The sequence below is a fragment of the Aquarana catesbeiana genome, linkage group LG01 (genome assembly GCF_042186555.1).
Source record: "Aquarana catesbeiana isolate 2022-GZ linkage group LG01, ASM4218655v1, whole genome shotgun sequence".
Classification (NCBI taxonomy): Eukaryota; Metazoa; Chordata; class Amphibia; order Anura; family Ranidae; genus Aquarana; species Aquarana catesbeiana.
The window spans coordinates 48,575,419-48,597,078 of record NC_133324.1 but is presented as its reverse complement, the minus strand read 5'-3'; positions in this window follow the sequence as shown (position 1 = coordinate 48,597,078).

Genomic DNA, 21,660 nt, shown 5'->3' with positions numbered 1-21,660 from the left:
AAGTGAGAGGAAGATGGCCCCCCACCCGTCTCCATAACAATGCAGGGTGGAAGCAACGTCAAAACGTCACTTCCGCCCACAGCTCTTATAGGGCCATTTTTTTCCAATTTTTTTTTTTTAAATGACAATTTTTTTTTTTATTGCATTTTAGTGTAAATATGAGATCTGGGGTCTTTTTGACCCCAGATCTCATATTTAAGAGGTCCTGTCATGCTTTTTTTCAATTACAAGGGATGTTTACATTCCTTGTAATAGGAATAAAAGTGACACAATTTTTTTTCTAAAAAAAACAGTGTAAAAATAAAAGGTAAAATAAATAATAATAATTTTTTTTTTTTAAACACACCCCGTCCCGCCGAGCTCGCGTGCAGAAGTGAACGCATGCGTGAGTAGCGCCCACATATGAAAACAGTGTTCAAACCACACATGTGAGGTATCGCCGCGATTGGTAGAGTGAGAGCAATAATTCTAGCCCTAGACCTCCTCTGTAACTTAAAACATGCAACCTGTAGAATTTTTTAAACGCCTATGGAGATTTTTAAGGGTAAAAATTTGTCGCCATTCCACGAGTGGGCGCAATTTTGAAGCGTGACATGTTGAGTATCAATTTACTCGGCGTAACATTATCTTTCACAATATAAAAAAAAATTGGTCTAACTTTACTGTTTTAATTCAGTTTTAATTTAAAAAATGTATTTTTTCCATCAAAAGTGCACTTGTAAGACCGCTGTGCAAATACGGTGTGACAGAAAGTATTGCAACGACTGCCATTTTATTCTCTAGGGTGTTAGAAAAACAAATGTATAATGTTTGGGGGTTCTAAGTAATTTTCTAGCAAAAAACCTGTTTTTAATTTATAAACGACACATCTCAAAAAGAGGCTCGGTCCTTAAGTGGTTAATCTGTATGTCTAGCTGTTTGGCTAAGTAGATAGATTATGTAGAGCTGAGCTCCAGGCAAAGAGAGAGCACTGCAGAATCTGCCTGCCATTAGACTCCATCTGTCTGATTTGAATCCTCCAACAAAGACTTTAATGCGGGAGAAAAGGAAGGAGTCACAGCTCAGGACTTCTGTTTATTATAGACTGTTTCCCAACGAAAGCATGTAGTACCTGGAAAATATAAAAAAGAGCCTAACGCTCCACCTGCTGGCTGAAAGTGATAATGCATTATATGCAATGTTTCAAATTTACCAGGCTAATGATATAGGGGAAAAATAGTTTTGGAACATTGTTTTGTTTTAGGAATGTGAACAGAATCAGGATTTTTTTTTTTCAGTGTTATATGAAATAAAACACAAACACAAAGTCTCTTTGTATGTGCTTGTCCCTTGCTCATCTTGTGGGCCAGTGATACCCTAGGGAGCTTACAGGACATGCACATCCAAAGAGACACCATGACTGCCTTTATTATTATAACTCAGCGTACAGAACGCCCTGGCTCTGTAGAATACCTTATAATGAAATAGAAGGAAATTTGTCCAGCGAGGACTCCATGGACAGCAGAATAAAGGAGAAAGGTGAAAGGTCACAGTTGCAGACTTGCTTGACCTCCCCAGATCTATTAAATCAGATACAGTTAAGTAACAAATTATTCCTGAGATGGCGCAAGAAATTTATGTGACCGGTGATGCACATTCTTCTGTATCTGAAATCTTTATTGGTTGCTACAGTCTATTATCTAGAATATTACTCAGAATAATAAGGCAATGATTGCCTAGCTCAGCCCGATAACATCAGGTTTTTGGCATCCACTCGTATTGATCTGGTTTTGTTCTATTGTTTATTAAAGTTTCTCACATTTGTTGTAGGTACATTCTTAAGTGGCTGATTAGTTTGATGACAAATTGTCGGAACTTACCACTAGTAACCAGTAAAAAGTTGATTGTTTTTTTTTTTAAATGCTGCTTTATGCATTAACCAGGTCCATCTTTAATGCGGGGCAAATGGGGCAGCTGCTCCGGGCCCAGTCATTGTTGTGGAGCCCAAAGCAGCTGCCCCTTGAGCCCGCGCTGCCTGCAAATAGTTGATAAGTGAATTCAGGCGGGCCCAAGAAAATGTTTGCCGAGGGTCCAATCAGTATCAATCAATATCACTTCAATTCAATATCCAATCACTTGCTGCCCAAGGTACCTAAATAGACGTCTTTGGGTTGCAGTGGTTATACTGGGATGATGCCTGCACCTACAGGCATACAGACCACTTTACAGCCGGCGAGTTCTCTTTTTTTTCAAACGTGATCTGAGTGGCTAATTAGGCACTCAATCACTTCTGCAGGTGGCGGAAGGGGTTCCCGGCTCCCTCCCGCCGCCGCCAATTCTTCCGGGCTCTCCCGTCCCATCGCGGAGGTCAGAAGCGATGCGGCCGGCGGCGATGGCTGCCCTGTACAAAGAGAAGAGGAACTGATGTCGTTCCCCTCTCTCCGTAGCCCTTGAAACCGGGAGCGATGAGTAGTTTGTCACTTCCGGTTCCGCCTCTTTGTTTACCTGGCCACCAGCGGCCAGAGAAGCAGGCGATTAGATCGATCTGTGTCTGATTATCTACATGGGGGGCCAGAGGAGAGATTTGGGGTCTAAATCTCTCCATAAAAAGGACCTGTCACGGCCCATGCTGTCTCAAGGGATGTTGTTAATCCCTTGTGATAGCAATAAAGTTAGTACAAAAAAAAAGTGTAAAAAAAAAAAAAAAAAAAGTTTATATAAAATAACTAAAAAAAAATGTAAAAAAAATGAAAGCACCCCCGTCCCACCGTGCTTACGCACAAATGCGAACACCTACGTTACTCTCGCACGCAAACGTAAAAGGACGATCAAACCACACATATGAGGTATTGTCGCGAACATCAGAGCGAGAGCAATAATTCTAGCCCCAGACCTCCTGTGCAACTCTAAACTAGTAACCTATAAAGGTGTTTAACCTCTTGCCTACTGGGAACTTACACCCCCTTCCTGCCCGGACCAGTTTTCAGCTTTTAATGCTGTTGCACTTTGAATGACAATTGCGCCGTTATGCAACACTATATCTAAACGAAATTTTTATATTTTTTCACACAAATTGAGCTTTCTTTTGATGGTATTTAATCACCACAGTTTTTTTTTTTTTTTTTTGCTTTTTGCTAAAGAAACAAAAAAAGACCAAAAATGTAAAAATCTAATTTTTCCCCATAATTCATTATAACATTTTGCAAACAGGTAATTTTTCTCCTTCACTGATGGGCACTGATGAGTTGGCAGTGATGAAGCGGCACTGATGGGCACTGATGAGGCTGCACTGTTGGGCACTGTTGAGGTGGAACTGGTGGGCACTGATAAGTGGCACTGATGGGCACTGAGAGGTGGCACTGATAGGCGGCACTGAGAGGTGTCACTGATAGGTGGCACTGATTGGCAATGATAGAAGGCACTGTTGGGCACTGGTAGGTGACACTGATGATGAGGCACTAATGGCCACTGATTGGCAGCACTAATAGGTGGCACTGATGGGCACTAGCAAGTTTGGGGTGGAGGAACTTGACTGACCTGCACAGAGTCCTGACCTAAACCCAGTAGAACACCTTTGGGATGAATTAGAGTGGAGACTGTGAGCCAGGCCTTCTCATCCAACATCAGTGCATGACCTCACAAATGCTCTTCTGGAAGAATGGTCAAACATTCCCATAGACACACTCCTAAACCTTGTGGACAGCCTTCCCAGAAAAGTTGAAGCTGTTATAGCTGCAAAGGGTGGGATAACTCAATATTGAACCCTACGGACTAAGACTGGGATGCCGTTAAAGTTCATGTGTGTGTAAAGGGAGGTGTCCCAATACTTTCGACAATATAGTGTATATATAGTTCATCTGCTTTTTTTTTTTTGCCTGGAGTTTGAGTCATGCATTTTAGTTGATCTTTTATTGAATGATGTTGTATTCATATCCTTGTAGACCCCTTGCCCAGATTTCATCTTTAAGGAGGTGTAGGGTGGAAGCTAGTAGAATTTAGTTCGCTGAAGTACTCCTTATAATAATCAATAACCATTTTTTTGCTAACTGTTTTAACCATTTTTTCAACCTTTGTTGCATATCAGCATTGCTGATCTCCTGCAGGTTCTTTGCAGTTGGCTGCATAGCCTTGTCATTATAAGTTTTCTGATAGTGATAACAGTTGACTATACCTGAGCTCATTACATTCCCCAAAGGAATCCTGTTTGACAGGATGACAACACAGGAGCACAGTCAGACAAATATAGATCGTTGTCACCCTATAACAGGAAGTGCCTGAATTAGGAAATTCATGGCAGGATCACCAGGGATTTCTTTAATGGAAGCTGCAGATTTAAAAAAAAAATATATATAGATATATATATTTTTAAAACATGGTAAAGCCTATATGAGATTTCAGTGATTGGGTTTGTATCTACTTTAATACCTCTGTTGTGGGTTCATATAGTCATATCAGCAGGAATGGAGAATATTCTACAGCTAAATATATAAAGTAGGCGAGAGATGAAGGACAATATTCCTGGAATCCAGATCTCCGAGGTCGTGTCCCAGGTCCATGTCATGTGATCAGGGCTCTCCAGGAACTCTGATCAGACCACAACGTCTCTGGTTACCCCTGTGAGTGACATCAGCAGGTGATTAGAAAGGACTATGAACGGGGTCATCTCTCTAGTGGCACCTCCTTCACTTACACAGAGGGAACTAATAAAGGAATTCCGCAATGCAATATTATTGGCTGCACACTTTAGGTTTCCAGTATCAAGTTTACCTGAAATAAATGTTTGACGTCACATTTTTACATGTTCCTGCTTTTGTGGTATCACAGTTTATTTTACTCTATAGATTGTAAATTCTGCCTCTAGAAGTTTTACACATAGGTCTTCCGAAGAGCCTGTGGCCATTCTAAAAGAAGTTTAAACAGTCATAATTTTTTGTTTAAAAGTCAGAATTATGAGATTATTAAATCAGAATTTTTAGTTTCGAAGTCTGAGTTTAACAACAGAGTTCTAACTTTGAAACTCATAATTCTTTGTTTAAAAGTCAAAATTCTGACATTAATAAGTCAAAATTCTGACATTAATAAGTCAGAATTCTGAGTTTCAAGGTCTGAGATTCAAAGTCTGAGATTCAAAGTCTGAGTTTAAAAGTCTGAGATTCAAAGTCTGAGATTCAAAGTCTGAGATTCAAAGTCTGAGATTCAAAGTCTGAGTTTCAAAGTCAGGATTCTGGGATTCGAAGTCGGAATTCTGAGGTTAAAATGAGAATTCTGAGATTGACCCCTCAGATTTCTCATCTCAGAATCCTGATTCTAACCTCAGAATTCTGACTTTGAAAGGCAGAATTCTAACTTTGAAACTAAGAATTTTGAGATCCAAAAAGCCCTGGGGCAATCCTAAATGTAAGCAAAGTCATAATTCTTTCTTTAAAAGTCAAAATTCTGAGATTAAGTCAGAATTCTGAGTTTCAAAGGCTGAGTTTCAAAGTCTGAGTTTCAAAGTCAGAATTCTGGGACTCGGAGTCGGAATTCTGAGGTTAAAATGAGAATTCTGAGATTGACCCCTCATAGTTCTCATCTCAGAATCCTGATTCTAACCTCAAAATTCTGACTTTGAAACTCAGAATGTTGACATCCGGAGAGTCCTGGGGCCATCCTAAATTTAAACAAAGTCATAATTCTTTGTTTAAAAATCAGATTTATGTGATCAAGAGTCAGAAACCTGCAATTAAAAATCAGAATTCTGATTTTCAAAGTCAGACTTTCAACCCCTTCCCTCTGACAGAACACATATAAGCGGCCTCACTGGACTGGGCATTTTTCCATGGGGCCGCATATATGTGTATCTGTCTTTGTGCTGGTAGCGTGCTGCACGGCGCACTCCCAGCACAGAGACCAGGCTCTCAACCAGAGCACTGGGTCCCGTACTAATGATTGGTTCCCGGAACTCCCGATTCCAGATCACCTGACCTCTGTGATAGCCTCTGATTGGCTATCACAGTGAGCAAGCACTCTGAAGCCCGCCTCTGTGCTTTCTCTCTCAATAAATGGAGGGGAGAGATGCATTGTATCCCTCTCTCTTCTTGCAGAGAAAAAGAAAAATGTAAAATAAAATAAAAAATAAAGAAAAAATACCTAGATCAAGGTCTAGGTCAGTGCCAGGATTAGTGTTTGGGTCAAGGTCAGGGTCAGTATAATTTGGGCAGGATTTAAAAAAAACAAAACATTTTTTACATTAGTATCAATGTCAGTTAGTGTTGGTGTGTCTTATGTAGGTTAAAAAAATAAAAAAACAAAATACGCACTATTGTTTCTGGGCTGGGCTACGGGTACAAAAAACAACTAACATACACATATGTGATATCTTTGATATCTTTATCTTTGCAATCGATTGGAGCAGGGAATATATCTGTGTTGTTTTTTGGTGGTAGTTTATGGTAGTAGCAAGTAATATAGATCTAAATTTAAAAAAATTGATGGGCCAGTTTTCCCTTTATAATAAAAAAATGAGGAGATATCCATAACCATTTACCACCAAATGAAAGCCCAATTTGTCCTGAAAAAAAGGCGGTATAATGCACCTGGATGTGTACAGTTTTACTAACACATGTCAAAGTTGCAAAATTGTGCTGAGGCATTAACATTTGTTTTACCCTCCGTTGCGAAGGGGTCAATCTCAGAATTCTCATTTTAACCTCAGAATTCTGACTTTGAATCCCAGAATTCCGACTTTGAATCCCAGAATTCCGACTTTGAATCCCAGAATTCCAACTTTGAATCCCAGAATTCCAACTTTAAAACTCAAAATTCCAACTTTTAAAAAGTCTTTTTAAAAGACTTTACAGAAAAGTAGACACCACGCCGTAACAATCCATAACTAAGTTCCACCAACATCCAGTCCTCTGTCCAATGCTCTCATGAAGTAACGGTAAATCTGGCTTCAGTAACAATTTGAAACAAAATCAGAGCGGGGTAAACGAGAGACTTTTGGTTATATTTTTAGACTTTTCATTTTGGTTAGACTTTTGATTTTGGTTTGGTAATAGCAGTGTGGCACCCTCTAGTGCTAGAAATATAGAAAGTTTTTTGTTGTAGTGTAGGTAAATTTATGAAGGCTTGGCTGGCAGCCAAGCCTGTCTCTGTTTGTTTCCTGGATTGGGCAGAAATCCAGGGAGAGCTGAATGAATCACAGGCAACATCACTGAGACCTCAATCCTACTTCTCGAATATTCTGGTGCCTTCTAGAAGAATGGGAGGGGAAGTAAGGTGGAGCTGCCTGGAGTATTCTGAGGGCCCTGACCAATCCCCTACTTAGATTGGCAGGGGGCAGGCCTCCTCAAATACTCAGGGTCAGGCCAGATGGGAAGGAAGTTGTTCGGGTGGAAGATGGAGATGGAGCGTTTGGCTGGCGTGGCCTTTGAGGGAGCTCCCCAATCTGGGGGGGGGACCTTGGGCCTGGGCTCGGGTGTGGAGGGAACCTTCCTAAAACCACGGAGGTGTCCTGGCCAGGAGTCACTGGGAGCAAAGAGGACAGTGGGAGAACACTGCCTCCAGGAGAAACAAGGAACATGCAGCCAAGAGGGCTGGTGAGTGACACACGGTCAGGAGGACAGGGAGGCACGCCTGAGACTGAGAGGACTGGGATGGAGCAGTCCGGGATGGGTGCAGAGCCAGTCAAGAGGACTGTGGTGGCACGGGCAGTGGATGGAGGCAGCTGCAGCCAGGAGGGCTGGCAGGGCTGGTACTGGGATCAGTAGCCACATGTAGGACTACTACTATTTTTTCTACACCATAGGGGCCAGCGGTCCCTGCTGGCAAAGGGCATTTTGATTTGGGCCTGGCTGAGCTAGCGTCAGGCCTTAAATTCAGGTCTAGCTGGTCCTGGGAGTGATAGTCTGCAAGTAAGTGTATGTGCTGGAGGTGAAGAGAAGAGGTTGTATAAACCGGTGGTGTATATAGTTTTCAGTCCCTAATTTCCTATCTTCAATCAAGTGGGCATTCCATATGCACCCCATCCCCATCCAAGTTATATCCCCTCAATAACACAAAAACAAAAGTACAAGGACGGTTTCTTGACTGAAGTGCGTCTGGAAATTCATTTGTCTGGCTGTGCAGAGTGGGAGACGGACCACAATCACCAGAGGCCTCTACGGGGGTACCGCTACAGCGGGGTAATATCTGGTTAGAAAAGGTAATTTATAGCGTCTTGTAGCATTTGCTTTTGGGCAGGAGGTTTCCTTTTAAAAGGTTACAATGGAGGACAAATTGACTTTAGTTTTCTCACAAGGTTAGAGAATATTTTTCTAGTGCAATACATATGATTTATGACCAAGAAGGATGCTGCCCTATAATTTCATCCTCATGTATTGCTGCTGGATTTGCCTCTACATGACTAATTATTGGGCACAATTCTCTTAAAAGCACACCAGGCCCACCCTGGCACGTCGTTTGCCAAGGAAAACTTACATCACTCCAAGCACTGGTTTCAGCTACCCGCATGGCAGATATCCAACACATATATAATGGCATGGACAGCTATGGCCTTAAAGTGATAGTAAAACGTAATTTTTTTAAATGAATAAAATAATAAACAAGTCATACTCACCTGCTCTGTGTAATGGTTTTGCAAAGAGCACCTCCGATCCTCCTTTTCTGGGGTCCTCCACCGGCGCTCTTGGCTCCTCTTTTTCGGCGAGTGCTCCCCATTAGAAAGCTGCTTTCTATGGGGGCACTCATGCAGGCTCACTCCCGAGCTGCCCTGTCTGTGTCTAGTGACACAGGCAGGGCGGCTCGGCCCCACCCAACCCCCTCGTCACAGAATTTGATTGACAGCCGTGGAAGCCAAAAAACTAAAAAATTGGTACACTGCTTTATTAAACACCCCATTCATATTTTTTTGATTTGTTTTTTAATCCAAAGAAATGTTTAGGACGTGATAGACCTCTTGACTACCACATATATTCCCCTTGGTGGGAAAATTAAGGGTGGTAGTCATTAGGCCCTAAATGTTTAAACAATATTTACTGTGTTTGTTTCTTTTTTTTTTTTTTTAACCTGATACATGTTTTTTAATTGTTAATATGACAATAAATACTATAAGACAAATGAAAAAAGTAATTTGAAGCCTTATAGTACCTTCAAAGTCAAACTCCCCTTTCTTCCTTTATTCCTTCTTTGAAATATCAGCTTTTTTTTTCTGGGGCCAAAACCCTGGAAATATCAGCTTAAAGGGTAACTCCACTATGAAGGGAACAAAATTAGCAAATAAAAAATATATTTATGTAACATTAATAATTGTGGCACACAGGGCGGGGACAAGGGGTGGGCAGGAGGTAGCTGTGGTATCATGCGAAATGGAGGGGCATTACAGGGGGGGGGTATTTGTTTTGGAAAGGGGAATTTTGGTCGGCGGCAGGGGATATATATTGTTCTAGTTGGGCAAATATGTGGGGGGGGGGGGAGTGTTAAGAGAGGTGATTTAGGAAGATTCATGCTGACGGGGGGGGGGGGGTTTGGGGGGAATTTGTGTTGGGATGGGGGATTTAAAGTTGGGAGAGAAAATGTGTACTAGGAGGGGAAGTTTCAGGGGTAGAGAATCTGTGCTAGAGGAAGTGATTTTTCTTTTTTTTTGGGGGGGGGGGGCAAAGATTTTTGTTGAGAGGCGGGGATTTCAGCAGGGGGATGGATTTGTATTGGGAGGAGGGAGTGTACAGAAGGCCCCCCAGAAATGTAGTTTCTTATTTTTTATCAGGAAAAACTTTTATTGAAAGCATAGAGATTCCAGAAATACTCACATTGCGGTACAGAACTGAGATGTACAGTACATAAACAAATACAGCATCCAGCATTGCAAAGCTACTTTTGAAGCATTAACCATCTGAAAAGAACATAACCTACAGCCCCACCTACTGGCCAAAAATGTCAATTATGTCAATTACGGTAGAGTTAAAACATTATGTCGTACTCAAGAAACAGACATTAGAAATCAACACTAGAAAGACACCCTACCCCAATATCCTATGCATAACCAAATGTACTGGAGCCAACCCTGGTACATCAAGCCAACCTCACCATGACCTGTCAAATTTAGCAGGTCACCCTCAATACTCATAAATGACTCGTTCATGTCTAAGGCCGTGTACACAAGGGTGGACTTTTTGACCGGACTGGTCCGACGGTCTTTCCGATGGACTTTCAACGGACTTGCCTACACACGATCACACCAAAGTTCAACGGATTCGTACGTGATGACGTATGACCGGACTAAAATAAGGAAGTTCATAGCCAGTAGCCAATAGCTGTCCTAGCGTCGTTGTTTGTCCGTTGGACTAACATACAGACGAGCGGATTTTCCGACCGGACTTGAGTCCGTCGGAAAGATTTGAAGCACAGCTGCAGGTCCGATGGAGCCCACACACGATTGGATTGTCCAACGGATTTGTTCCGTCGGACCAGTCCGGTCGAAAAATGTGTATGCTGCATAAGGGAGAAATGTAATTTCTTGCTTTTGTGATTAACTTACTGATTTTCCCAGAAGTCTGCACTAAGATACGGGTCAGATTTGGGGCATCCCCTGCAACAAAAATATCATTTTTGGTGAGATACTCCCAAAAGGAAATCACATCTAAAAGGGATGCAGACCATGCCATTTTCCTCATTAGAACCATGAAAGTGCAGCAACTGATTGATAAAAATAAAAAATCACTCCCGTTCACATTCATTTTACACATGGACACAGAGAAACAAACAGATATATAGACGCATAGAGCTATTATATGCCGTGTCCCTGTGATTCAATTGATATCCATCAGTATGTATAATTTTAGTTATTAATCGTTTATAATCATGTGGCAACCCGTCTACATTGTATGTATAGATATACATTTTTATGAATTGTACCAGTTATTATAATTGTATTGGATATACACTTATTCATGATTATGCGTTTGTATGGTAATTTATACAATAAACTGAATTTTTTATGCCCACGTGCTTCATTCAAAGTCCCAATCCCCTTTCCCCTCTTTTTTGTCCATTACTCCTGATGAAACAGCAATATGAGATTGCGAAATGCGTTGGGCCAATCTTCTTCCTATTGTGGAGACAAGACTCGTTTGAGTTGTTCACTTATCTGCTCACTAACAATTGTATGAATAATGTATATGTACACGGGGAGTGTGCTAATGACTATAGAGGAAGGCTTAAATGAAAGAGAGGTATAACTCTTTAATATGAACGCTATTCTTTCTATGTTTTTATATGAGTAATGCTTCTACTTTTTCCTGTTTAAAAAAAAAAAAAAAAAGTTTAAAAAATGGGGATTGATCCGTTGATATCCGATGAACAGGCGGATGACAGGTCTGCCTCCGCTCACTGTGCAGAGCGGACCTATCAGAGCCTCGCTCTCCTCAATAGGGACAGGCGGTCCGTTTGCATCCAATCCCATTCGATCCACCAGACGGATGGAAAATAGGACTACCATCCGTCTGGATTTGGCAGACCGGATCAGATAGCGGTGGATGTCAGTGGACATAGATCCGCCTCTCTATATAGAGGGGAATGGAGTGTCCGATCAGGTCCACCTGAAAAACAGACAGGCAGACCTGATCGGACAGTATGTGTGAAAGGGGCCTTTACAGTGTAAGTGGAAATTCTGCAGACTCTGAAGGGGGGCTCTGGGGATTTTGATGTAAAGGGGAGCTCTGTGGACTCTGATGTAAGGGGGGGGGCTCTGTGGACTCTGATGTAAGGGGGGGGGCTCTGTGGACTCTGATGTAAGGGGGGCTCTGCGGACTCTGATGTAAGGGGGGCTCTGTGGACTCTGATGTAAGGGGGGCTCTGTGGACTCTGATGTAAGGTGGGCTCTGCAGACTTTGATGTAAAGGGGATGTGAGAAACCATTAATCAGACTGAGACAGATGTACAGTTAAACAAAAATATATTGCAAATTTAAAGTGTATCCTCACAGGGTGACACTGTGGATACCCAAATAATAGTGTGCCAACGTCCTAATATCGTTTGGAAGACAAATAGGAGAATGGACTTTATAGGCACACGCATTGAATTTGTAAAAATGAATTGAAGTTTTTAATTGGATAAAGTTAAAATCATGGTTTACAAACACATATTAAAAGAGAAAACATTATAATGTTGAATGACCCCAAAGACTCAAATAACACCTCCAAGATATGTAGATATATATTAATCCAAATTGGTGCAATAATAAAGGTAACCAATAACAGCATCCAATTGAGATAAAATGCGTGGAGCAGTTGAGTCACAATATGAGGTCACACATATCTTGGAGGTGTTATTTGAGTCTTTGGGGTCATTCAACATTATAATGTTTTCTCTTTTAATATGTGTTTGTAAATCATGATTTAAACTTTATCCAATTAAAAACTTCAATTAATTTTTACAAAAATTCTATGCGTGTGCCTATAAAGTCCATTTTCCTATTTCCAATTTTTCTTCCAAAGAAGTACAGTTAAATCACACTTGTTTATTAATAATAATAAAAAAAAAAGGTAAACAGAGTAAACGTAGTCAAAACATAGCCAGAGTTCAGGAACCGGAACGGATAGTCAGACAAGCCAAAACGTCAGGAAGCCGGAGATGAGCATAGTAGAACAACAAGCAAGATCTGGTGCCAGAAGAAATGTCAGTCAAGCAAGTCTTTAACAGGAACACAGGAGAGAGTCTCTAGAGATGTGACCAAGGCGAAGGCAGAGATCATCTGGGCTGGACGGCTTAAGTAGGCAGGACTGAAGAGCAAGTTATCATCAACAGGTGAGTCACTGTGGAGAGATAGGAGCTGGCAATTAGCTGATAGCTGAGTGGCCAGCTTTGGGAAGGAAGGGCTGAGCCCAGCGTTGACAGGGGGGGCTCTGCAGACTTTGATGTAAAGGGGGGCTCTGCAGACTCTGATGTAAGGGGGGACACTTGTGATTAAATCCATATGAGTAGAAATGTTTTTTTAATCATAAAATATAAAAATACCCCACTTCTTTTTTTTTTTGGAACACAATGCAGAATTTTCTTGTGTGTTTGGAAATATAGATGTGAGTAAGGACCAGCTGATCCATGGAACAAGTAGAGACAAAGCTCGCTGGCAGACTCCATTCACATGAAAGCTGACGGTAGCTGCAGTAAACCAGGCTGAGCCAGTTCCATGTCTTCCTGGGGGCGGTGGAGGCTCTGATGGTTGTACATTCCCAGGCATACGGTAGTTGAGGTTAAGCTGCTCTTACAAGTCATTATCACTTTCCTGTCCCATCATGTCTGGATGCTCACTGGTTTCACTTTAGCTTTGTTTTTCTGACTAGTTCCCTTCATTCTACAAACACGGGGGGGGGGGACCAAAAACTATTTATTTTCAATTTTACACATTGGACAAGCCTGGAAGTTTCTGGAGGCGTTTACAATGAAACTGGTTTCAACATGAGCTCTAAGAAAACTGCTAAATACACCAGTGAAATGACAAAGACTTGTCTGTCCATCCAGGCCTGAGATGTACACAGCTCTGCCACACAGTCCAGCCTTATCTAGCAAGACAGGAGGCCTGATTTTGTCTCTGTTGTAGTTAAAGTGGTTGTAAACTCTGAAAAAAACCCAAAAAAACCCAAAAAGGCATAATGAGCTAGTATGCTTCGCATACTAGCTCATTATGAAATACTTACCTTAGACCCTGAGTTATTTCTGGGTTCGCGGGCTCCGGCGCTGCGATTGGCTGGAGCCGTGGTGACGTCACTCCCGCGCGTGCGCACGGGAGCCGCCGGTCATGGCACAGCTACTGAAGAAACGGCACGAGCGGGTCGTTTCTTCAGTGCGCATGCACCGATGACGTTGGCACATGCAAATACAGTGAATATCTCCTTAACTGTGCAAGTTTAGGAGATATTCATGGTACCTACAGGTAAGCCTTATTATAGGCTTACCTTTGTAGGAATAAAAGTGGTGTAACAGGGTTTACAACCACTTTAATGTAGAACTATAGGCAAAACTTTTTTTTCATTTTGGATCGAGTAAGGGAGGGTTTTACTTCCTGTCAGATTTTTATTCGCCGTCTGTGTCCCATTGGAGGGGGGAATTTCCCTTCACTTCCTGTCCCATAGCCAAACAGGAAGTGAGAGGAAATCCCTGCAAATTAAGGAAACCTCTTGGGGACCCCGAGGTCTCCAGAACTAGTGTCCCCATTAGAAGATTTCCCCTCTATTACTTTTCTGGGGGCAACCCAAAATGTGGGATTTTCTTTTACTTTCACTTTCAATGATAATGGTAAACAGGAGAAATAAAGAGGGCGATTCTCCCTATCAGGGACATAAAAGGTCAGTGAGTTTGTGGACTCCTGACAGACCCTTGCATCTTTCATCCAGTGCTGCACTGACGTTTCTGGATTCTGAGTCATGGGGAAAGCAACAGAATTGTCAAAGGATCTGCGGGAAAAGGTAGTTGAACTGTATAAAACAGAAAAGGGATATAAAAAGATATCCAAGGAATTGAGAATGCCAATCAGCAGTGTTCAAACTCTAATCAAGAAGTGGAAAATGAGGGGTTCTGTTGAAACCAAACCACGGTCAGGTAGACCAACTAAAATTTCAGCCACAACTGCCAGGAAAATTGTTCAGGATCCAAAGAAAAACCCACAAATAACTTCAAGGGAAATACATGACTCTCTGAAAACATGTGGTGTGGCTCTTTCAAGATGAATAAAGGGTTAATAAGTGGGTGTGGCACTGTCCTTAAATAATACCATACAACACTACCATGTGAAGAGTGATTCACTTTGAGTGGGGAGGGGGAAAGGGAAAAGGGAGGGGGGGAGGGGGAAAGGGAAAAGGGAGGGGGGGGGTTGAGGGAAAAGGGAGAGGGGGAAAGTACCAGCTGGTAAATATTAAAGTGACTTGTGCTCCATATAATCAATAAAATATCAAACACATATAATGATACGTGACATGTGTACAGTGCAGCTGTAGTCATAATTATATAATCCTTATAGATTGTTTGGCATTGAAAATAATATTGTTATCACACACTTGTAATAGACTGGTTGGAAAAACCGTGACTCATGCTCAGTGCAACATAGGTGAAAATAAACAGTCCTTGTGAATTCCTTGGCGTTTCTTTAAAGCTAGGCAGGTATATCCAACATGCATCTGCTACTTGTATTTGTGTGGTGACCGGGTGCTTGTGTCTCGTATTGTGATTATGCAGACACTCACCAGCTTCCTTAACCCCTGCAGGGGTAACACGCAGTCACAGTGTATGCCACTGTGCGGCAGTCCTTAGCGTTTTCAGGATCGGGATGCCATTTGAACATAAAGGAAAGAGGAGATTCTCATAGTGTAAAACCATAAACACTTTTTATTTGAAGTAGATGACAAAGTGGTACTCACATCTTAGTAGTTTAAAACAGGCAAGCAAATGTCCTCAGAGAAGCGTCAGGTTCAAAAGCTGTATTCACTGGGAGATGATGCAAAGCGTCAGGTTTAGGCCACGCCCTACGCGTTTCATCAGAGGACGTCTACGGGAGCACAATAAGGAGGCACTTGAAGAAAGATGGGCTGCATGGTCAAGTTGCCAGAAGAAAGCGGCACAGTGGTGTAGTGGTAGCACTCTTGCCTAGCAGTAAGAAGGGTCGCTGGTTCGAATCCCAACCATGACACTACCTGCCTGGAGTTTGCATGTTTTCCCTGTGTCTGCGTGGGTTTCCTCCGGGTACTCCGGTTTCCTCCCACACTCCAAAGACATGCTGGTAGGTTAATTGGATCCTGTCTAAATTGTCCCTAGTATGTATGAATGTGAGTTAGGGACCTTAGATTGTAAGCTCCTTGAGGGTAGGGACTGATGTGAATGTACAATGTATATGTAAAGCACTGCGTAAATTGACGGCGCTATATAAGTACCTGAAATAAATAAAATAAATAAAATAAACTACACAAATGCCACAAAGTAATCCGCTTACAATACGCCAAACAGCACAGAGACAAGCCTCAAACCTTCTGGCACAAAGTCATTTGTAGTGATGAGACCAAAATTCAGCTTTTTGGCCACAACCATAAACGCTACATTTGGAGAGGAGTCAACAAGGCCTATGATGAAAGGTACACCATTCCTACTGGGAAACACGGAGGTGGATCGTTGATGTTTTGGGGATGTGTGAGCTACAAAGCCACAGGAAATTTGGTCAAAATTGATGACAAGATGAATGCAGTATGTTATCAAAAAATACTGGAGGAACATTTGCATTCATCAGCCAGGAAGCTGCGCATGGGACGTAGATGGACATTCCAACATGACAATGATCCAAAACACAAGGCCAAGTCGACCTGTCATTGGCTACAGCAGAATAAAGTGAAGGTTCTGGAGTGGTCATCTCAGTCTCCTGACCTCAATATCATTGAGCCACTCTGGAGAGATCTCAAATATGCAGTTCATGCAAGACAGCCCAAAAATTTACAGGAACTGGAGGCTTTTTGCCAAGAAGAATGGGCAACTTTACCATCTGAGAAGATAAAGAACCTCATCCACAAATACCACAAAAGACTTCAAGCTGTCATTGATGTTAAAGGGGGCAACACACGGTATTAAGAACTGGGGTATGTAAACTTTTGATCAGGATCATTTGGGTAGTTTCTGTTGCCATTATGATTTAAAACCCGGCACACCCCCTGCACACGCCTATATCTATATATAAATTGTTTACTGTGCTGAGAAAATGCTTCCTTCAAGCTTCCAGCACAGTTTCTGTTGTGATTATGATTTTAAAAAGAGTAAACACAGTTGATTGATAATAAATGGCTTCAGACAAACACTAACCACGAGTGAAAGAAAAGTTTTTGTGTTATCATTCATATTCTCTGAAAAATGGCCAAGAAATCATAAATTCTGCCAGGGTGTGTAAACTTATGAGCACAACTGTATATTTTATTTTCTGCTATAAAACATATCCCATAAAAAATAAATAAATAAATAAATGCATGAAAAAAAAAATCAAATTTGCTCATCAATTTAGGCCAATATGTATTCTGCTACATATTTTCGGTAAAAAAAATCCCAATAAGCACATACTGATTGGTTTGCGCAAAAGTTATACAAACTATGGGATAGATTTATGGAATTTTTATTTTCTTTACTAGTAATGGTGGCAATCAGCGACTTATAGCAGGACTGTGTCATTGCAGCGGACAAATTTGATACTAAGTGACACTGTTTTAGGGACCTGTGACACTAATACAGTGATCAGTGCTAAAAATATGCACTGTCACTGTATTAATGATACTGGCTGGGAAGGGGTTAACATCAGGGGCGATCAAAGTGTTAAATGTGTTCCTAGAGAGTGCTTACTAACTGTGGGGGAGGTGCTTCTACTAAGGGGAGGCAGAGACCTGTGTTCCTGCTTAGCATAAACACAGGATCAGATCTGCTTAGCATAAACACAAAATCATTGCCTTCCCTTGTCACAGAACGGCAATCTGCCTTGTTTACGTAGGCAGACTGACGTTCTGCCCGTCTCCCGAACGATGGGTCCTGGCAGACATTACATAGTTACATAGTAGGTTAGTTTGAAAAAAGACACAAGTCCATCAAGTCCAACCTATGTGTGTGATTTTATGTCAGTATTACATTGTATATCCCTGTATGTTGTGATCGTTCAGGTGCTTATCTAATAGTTTCTTGAAACTATCAATGCTCCCTGCTGAGACCACCGCCTGTGGAAGGGAATTCCACATTCTTGCCGCTCTTACAGTAAAGAAACCTCTACGTAGTTTAAGGTTAAACCTCTTTTCTTCTAATTTTCAAGAGTGGCCACGAGTCTTGTTAGACTCTCTTCTGCAAAAAAGTTTTATCCCTATTGTGGGGTCACCAGTACAGTATTTGTAAATTGAAATCATATCCCCTCTCAAGCGTCTCTTCTCCAGAGAGAATAAGTTCAGTGCTCGCAACCTTTCCTCATAACTAAGATCCTCCAGACCCTTTATTAGTTTTGTTGCTCTTCTTTGTACTCGCTCCATTTTCAGTACATCCTTCCTGAGGACTGGTGCCCAGAACTGGACAGCATACTCCAGGTGCTGCCGGACCAGAGTCTTGTAGAGCGGGAGAATTATTGTTTTATTTCTGGAATTAATCCCCTTTTTAATGCATGCCAATATTCTGTCTGCTTTGTTAGCAGCAGCTTGGCATTGCATGCCATTGCTGAGCCTATCATCTACTAGGACCCCCAGGTCCTTTTCCATCCTAGATTCCCCCAGAGGTTCTCCCCCCAGTGTATAGATTGCATTCATATTTTTGCCACCCAGATGCGTTATTTTACATTTTTCTACATTGTGTCGGTCGGACCCACTGATTGACTCCTGCTCTGTCTGAGTGAGTCGCTGGCAGTGCGCGTGCACGCCCCAGACCCGGGAGTGCAGGATCACGTACAGGTACATGATCCTGCGTAGAGGAGCCACTTTGCCACTGTATATTTACTGTATACGGTCGGTAATGAGCCTGAATGATGTAAAAAGCATTTGTGTACTGGCTGTATTCAATTTCAGGAATTGAATGGCTGAGTTTACTACTAGATAATACAGAAGCTCACTTTAAAGCAACAAAGTATCAAAGAGTCAAGTGGGTGGTGAAAATTCAGGTTTCACCCATACTGAGGTAATGACTTCACAAAGTCAACTATGCTTTGAGTTAAGAAGTCTCTCTTTAATCTGCAGAGGAATGCCGTGTCCCTTGGGCTAGTATCGTACTGAAGAGGAATTCTTTTTCTGTAGGACAACGATCTTCAATATGCACCAAAGATGTACCAGGCATCCAAAGCTGGCCATACACGCTACAGATTCACTAAGTGGGTTGCACTGTTAGCCCTCTCCCACCCAACATCCTTTGATTGAAAAATTAAAAGCAGAAAGCGGAAAATTGTTGGCTGAAAAGCAGCTGCATCCAATCAGCCGTCCAAGTATTTTGACAGCCAGCAATAGCCACAGTAGGCATTCATCCATCTGAGCTGTCTACTGGAATGGAATTGGTGCCCCAATCATATTTTTGTGGGCTTGTTCAATAAAGGCCAGCAAACACATCATGCACAGGTACCCGATGATGTCATTTATGACGAAACGATTGCCGGGACTGATACATACACACGCTACTGTGCATGCGCGATCGCTATCTGTCAAATTTGCAAGGGTTTGGTTTGGATTTATGGATCTATCTGCCTGCATTTTACTAATCTGAAGTGCATTACCTTTTATTAAATTTGAAGCTGATACTGTATCACACTGCGGGGAGTCTTTTCTTCCATATATACTTCAGCTAGCTGATCCACTGATGGTTTTTGAAAAAAGGAATTGGGGTTGGGACTTTATATGAGGCAATAACTAAGATTTACCTCCATCCCTAATAATTTGGAAAAAAAGGAGAGGTTGGGACTTTGTGTGAGGCACACTGCTACATTACATAATATGAACCAATCAATGTAAACATTATTTATTAAATACAAAAGGCATACAAGACATGGTAGCATAATAAAATTGATAAAATTGCATAGTAGATAATGAGTAACATATAAACCTTATATTGCAATCAATATATAGTGCATATTGAGCTTACAATAGAAACACTTAATAGACCTAAGAATGTAAGCCAGATTGTAATGGTAGCATATAACTAAACAACGATGGATTGGTGCATAACGATATTTTGATGGTAATCAGATAAGATGGTAGAACATGGGGGAATGTGACTTCGCATCATAGGGAAGCTCTACGCGTTTCATGGTTAGTATACCACTCGTCAGGAGCAGATGCAGGGTTTGGAAATATCTAGGATAAATTGCCAAAATTAGTATAGTAAAAATAAACCATAGTGGAATAATGCTAGATATAGCATCATCCCCGGAAACTGAGGCAATATAGCCCTGAGGCATGGCGTCGGCACCAGCAGCCAGAGGAAAAACATGTAGATAAGGATCTCCAGTACTTTAGCTGTAATATGTGGTAATGTATAGTAATCATACTGAAGATAATTCCAAAGAATCTCTTTAAGGGTCCTTTCACACTGGGGCGGTTTGCAGGCGCTATTGCGCTAATAATAGCGCCTGCAAACCGACCCAAAAGTGCTGCTGCTTTAATTCCAGTGTGAAAGCCCCGAGGGCTTTCACACTGGAGCGGTGCGCTAGCAGGACGGGAAAAAAAGCCCTGCTAGCAGCATCTTCAGAGCGGTGAAGGAGCGGAGTATATACCGCTCCTTCACCGCTCCTGCCCATTGAAATCAATGGGACGGTGCAGCTATACCGCCGGCAAAGCGCCTCTGCAGAGGTGCTTTGTGGTGGTTTTAACCCTTTCTTGGCTGCTAGCAGGGGGGTAAAACCGCCCCCGCTAGCGGCCGCATACCGACGGTAAAGCGCCGCTTACAATAGCGGCGCTTTACCGCCGACGCCGCCCCCGCCCCAGTGTGAAAGGGCCCTAAAGATAAATATTGGGACAATGAGCTGATAGTAGCAACTAAGTGCTGGAGAGAGAAAGCACACCCAAGTGAGCATAAAAATGAGTGAGATGGAAACAAAAAATAGGAGTACCATGGGTAAACCAAAAGAGATGAAAACAAAATACCATAGAGCTGGTGATAGCTAAGCATGGTGGCCCATGGAGTAAGGAAGTGAATGTGAGAGAAAAGTGGAGAGGTAAAATAGTGAAATGAGTGATAAAGTAACAAACAGCCTTGTGGATAAGGTATGGTGTGAAGGGGTATAAGGCCATAAGATACCTGGAACGTTAATAAAAGGGTTGACAAGAGAAATGAAATGAGAAGAAGGGTGTACGTACCAAGAATTAAGGCGCGGTGCATAAGATGGAAATAGTGGCCGATGGACTAAGGGCGACCACCAATGACACGCCGCGTGAAGAGGGAGGACGGCGCCATCGCCTAAGCTCAATCCGACGCTCGGCATTATGGCGCTAAAACCTCCCTCATAAACTTGGTTGTATTTTACCTCTCCACTTTTCTCTCACATTCACTTCCTTACTCCATGGGCCACCATGCTCAGCTATCACCAGCTCTATGGTATTTTGTTTTCACCTCTTTTGGTTTACCCATGGTACTCCTATTTTTTCTTTCCATCTCACTCATTTTTATGCTCACTTGGGTGTGCTTTCTCTCTCCAGCACTCAGTTGCTACTATCAGCTCATTGTCCCAATATTTATCTTTAAAGAGATTCTTTGGAATTATCTGCAGTACGATTACTATACATTACCACATATTACAGCTAAAGTACTGGAGATCCTTATCTACATGTTTTTCCTCTGGCTGCTGGTGCCCACGCCATGTCTCAGGGCTATACTGCCTCAGTTTCTGGGGATGACGCTATATCTAGCATTATTCCACTATGGTCACCATATACAATTTTACCTTTATATACTACTAGGTAAGAGTGGTTGGGATCCTTGTCTGCCCCCCCTCTTTCCTTTTATTTTCTATATTTTGTTTTTTATTTTTACTATACTAATTTTGGCAATTTATCCTAGATATTTCCAAACCCTGCACCTGCTCCTGACGAGTGGTATACTAACCACGAAACGCGTAGAACTTCCCTATATTGCAACGTCACATTCCCCCATGTTCTACCATCTTATCTGATTACCATCAAAATATCATTATGCACCAATCCATCATTGTTTAGTTATATGCCACCATTACAA